The sequence below is a fragment of the Erithacus rubecula genome, assembly GCF_903797595.1.
Source record: "Erithacus rubecula genome assembly, chromosome: 33".
Taxonomy (NCBI): Eukaryota; Metazoa; Chordata; class Aves; order Passeriformes; family Muscicapidae; genus Erithacus; species Erithacus rubecula.
The window spans coordinates 345,129-349,424 of record NC_136683.1 but is presented as its reverse complement, the minus strand read 5'-3'; positions in this window follow the sequence as shown (position 1 = coordinate 349,424).

Below are 4,296 nucleotides of genomic sequence, written 5' to 3'. Positions count from 1 at the left end.
TGATTCTTTCCTCTGCAGAGCCACCGGAATTCCTGACAAATATTGTGCCCAGGTGGAGCTCAGGGCTCAGAGCCAAACCAGCGCAGGCCCCTCCTAGGCCCAGGCCCACAAGGAACCAGCTGGGATTGTCCATGATTTTGGGGCTCCCATTATTCCTGGCTTACAAGTTGGGGTGTAACCAAACTGTGTTCTCCTCCCATCTTAATCATCCTGATCAGCTTTTAGTGCATGGGTCACTTACTGTAGCTGCCCAATGCAGAGCTGGGTGTTAGAGAAGGAAAGGAGGCAAAACCTGGATGGCTGCATTTGTTTAGCTTCCCAAAATGACTCAGCTGTGGGAATTACACCCAGCCTCAGGGGTCACCTCAGCCCCTGGGCCATCATCGCTCAAAGATCCCAGTAGGCAGCCTGTGGAGACTTAGGGCATCAAGGATTGTCCAGAGCATCCCATGAGTCACAGGAATACAGAATTCCATGGTGAAATTCCTCACCCTGGGGGAAGTATTGAACATTGCTGCCTGAATCTGACCATATATCATCTGGGCTCTTGGGCATTTGGGATATCACTTCAGCTTGAGGGAGCCAGAGAAGGACCAAACCTTCCACAGGACCTCTGCTTTCAACAGGACTGCATCCATCACTTTAACACCCCGACCAATGGGATGCCAGATTGTACTCTGACTTTGTGGTTTTACTCCAGTTTTTCTGTATCACTGCATATATTGTAATCTTTGTATTAAATTGTGATTCTGACCTGAAATCTCCCTCAAGGTATTTGTGTGGTCATTTCTCCATCTGGTTTACTTTCAAACCAACACATCCATTGACTGAGTTCTTCAATAAATGACATTTTCTGAGCAGTGTATTCCACAGGGATCTTGTTCTGCTCTCCTCCTCCTCCCAGTGCTCCCAAACCTGTGGTTTTACCAGCAGGACCATGGAGAGGAAATGGGATGGAAAATCCACCTGTGCCCTAGCAGCACAGGGATGGGAGTTGAAAGGAGCAACAACCACCAGAGGACATTTTACAAGGATTAATCTGCTCCAGTGTCCTGTGGGCAAATCCTCAGTCAACGGGAGGGATGATGTTACTTCCCATCCTCTGGAAGGGACCTCCAGGTCATATTTACAAGGAGTGAGCTGTGAGTGGCATGAGCAGGACTAGAGGGGCCCTGGCTCCTGCCAGCTGGGCCAAAGGGACACTGGGATCCCTTGGGCTGAGTGAATCCACGGCCTGGCACTGCAGAGCCACAGCAGCACATGGCTTTAGGTCACCCCAAGGCACAATGTCCCCTGAGGCCATCAAGATCCACAGGGGCAGAATTCATCTCTGTTCCAGGGGTGACAGGGGGATCCCAACAGGGCCTGAGCTGAGAGGTGAAGTGACCCCAACTGGGAATGCTCAAAACAGCCCCTTGGGACAGGCCCCGAGGCCCCAGGAATGCTTGGCAGTGATTGTCTGAGGAGAGGGGATTTCAGGGAGCCCAAAGGGCATTGCTGGGCTTTGGCAGAGCTGCTGTGGAGTCAGAGGGAATTCCAGAGCTCAATCCCTGGGCTCTCCCAGGACCCCTCTGCTGTAGGTGCAAGGACAACAGGGACTGATGGCTACAACAACAGGGACTGATGGCCACCACAACAGGGCCCTGTCAGCAACATGGCCCCAACTGGGATTGCAGGACTGGGATGAGCTGTGACTTGGGAAGCCAGGAGTGCTCAGCCAGAGCTGCTGAGCCTTCAAGAGCTCCAGGCATGAGTTTTGGATTCATAGTGAGTTTTTCCCTTTTGTCTGCTTGGTGATCACGATATGGGTGTCAGCATGAAGGCACTGGGAGAAGAAGGGGGAGAGGGGATCCTTTGGGGTGGGTGGTGATTGAGTAAAAGCAGTGGAGTCAGCTGGCAGCTCTGGCACACCAACAAAAGGGTCTGGGAATAGGGGAAAGGGGTTTGGAAATTTTGTCTGGGGGTGGTTTCTTTCCATTTGGGATTTTTTAGGAGCTGCCTCACGGTGTCATGAAAAGCTGTGAGTTAGGACCTGGGAACACTGCTGGACTGCAAATCAGCACCACAATGGAGCTCTGCCTACCTTCCCCAGCTGTTCCCGCTGCTGTGAGAGGATTCCTGCCACCACTGCTGCCTCCTCTGCTGCTGGCACTTGGTGCCAAGGGCGAGTGTGCAGATGCAACCCCCTCATGTTCTTCCTTGTGGTGCCAAGGCCACCATGGCCCCTGAGGGGCTGGATCTGGCACCAGGGTGCCCCCTGCTGGCCGAGAGTGCTATCTGCAGCGCCCCCTACTGGCCAGGAGTGCTCCTTGCAGCGCCCCCTGCTGGTCGGGAGTGCTCCCTGCAGCTCCCTCTTCTGGCTGTGGCCATAACAGGAACAAAGGTGAACAAACACCCCTGAGCGTGTTGGAAATTTCTGTTCTTGTCTTGCTGTTTGTTCTGTTTTATTCTATAAATTTCCTGGAATTAATCTGTTATTTCTTTTCTTGCATTGTTGCCTGGAAACCCCATATTTCCTCAGTTACAATATTTTGAGTAATTTCCATTCCAGGAAAGTTCCTGCTTTCCTTGGTAAATGTTTCTCTTTTAAACCAAGACAATTTTCAACTACTGGCTTCCAGCATGGATGGAGCAGACGTTCCAAGTGCAGACAGGGTCACACACTTGGTCATTTCATGCTCTGCCTTTTAAGCACTTGGGCCACCAAGGGCCCTCTCCCAAGATGGGACTCCTGGTCCCTTGGCCACTCAGGACCTGGGTTTGGCAGAATGTCCCACTGTCCCCCGTGTGCCATGACTGACAGACTGACACACAGGGCCCTGTGTCACCAAAAGCAAGGTCTGACCCAGCTCTGGCACACACAGGTGATCCAAAATGTCTTGAGACATCCAAATTGTCCTGTAACTGACACCCCACGCTGTGCTATGGCCTGAACCCCATTGCTGTGGAAAAGCGAAAGCTGCGAGGCCCCAGGGCATTTGCGACATCCTTGTGTGGGGAACACAACACAGGAGGTGTTTGAGACAGGGCAGAAAGAAATCCAGAGCACTGGTTTATAGTGGCAGTCCAAAACTGGAGAATCCCATTCCTAAAGCCCAACAGAGCTGAACAAAGAAACACCATATCTGCCAGTTGAACCAAAGAGATGCATTTTTGTGCAAATAAGAGAGCAATGAGTCCTGTGTTCTCCAGGCACTGAGAGGAGAGATGAGGAGATGTGGGTGTACTGAGAGTACTGAGAGGGGCATTGCAGAGTCACTGGGAGTAGTGGGAGAGAGAATGGGAACCACCTGGATGTACTGAGAGCAATGGAGAGGCACTGGGAGGGGAAATAGGGAGGCTTTGGCAGTACTGGGAGCACAGTGGGGAGGGAATGGCGAAGGGTCTGAGGCTTCTGGGATCAGAGCTCCCAGTGCCCCCAGTACTCCCAGCCTCCCCTGTGCCTACAGTGCCCCCAGTGCCCCCAGTGCCCCCAGTGCCGCAAGTGTCACAGCACATTCCCGTAGATGTCCCTGCATCCCCGTGGTCGCCCATGGGTTGCTGGTAGCTCTGTGTAGGTCACCTGGGGATCCTGGATTGTTGTGGCACGAAGGGACACTGCGAGAGACACTGACTGTGGCATCTGGGCAGGGGGACACTCATGGGTGACGTGTCCCTATGTGTGTGTCCCAGCCCAGACTCACCCCCTGTCTGCTTGGTGCTCTTGATGTGGGTGTACAGCACCTCCCCCTCCTCTTGGGGGGCTGGGGGCTGTGGGGGGACCCTGAGGGAATAAAAGGGATGTGTGGGACAGAAAGGGAGGTCTTGACGGTTGGGGTCAAAAGCCAGAGTATGGTGTGAGCCCTCCACTCACCTTTCCTTCTGCTTCCTGTCAGCTGCAAAGGAAAGAGGGGAGGGGTAACTGTGGGGTCCCCAGGGCCCTGACCCCTCTCAAGAATCCTCAAGCCCCACTGCACCCTCATCTTCCCCCAGGACCCCTGAGCATCCCTGATGTCCCCCTGAACCCTTGTACCACCACAGTTCTCTGGACCAGCCAAGCCCTCAGAAGCTCAAGCCTGGCAGAGGGAGGGACCCTCCAAATTCCTCTCAGATCACTGAAAGGATTCCCCAAATCCATTCAAGGCCTCCAACACCACCCCAAATTCTTCCTGATGCTGAGCAAAAGTCCTGAGCGCTCCGCAGAGCCCAAATCAGGGGCTGTGGTTGCTGCCCCATGACCCCCAAATTTTGGTAACCCCCAAGCTCCCCAGGCCCTCCATTGTCCCCACTGTCACCCACCCATGTTGTTCCACCGTG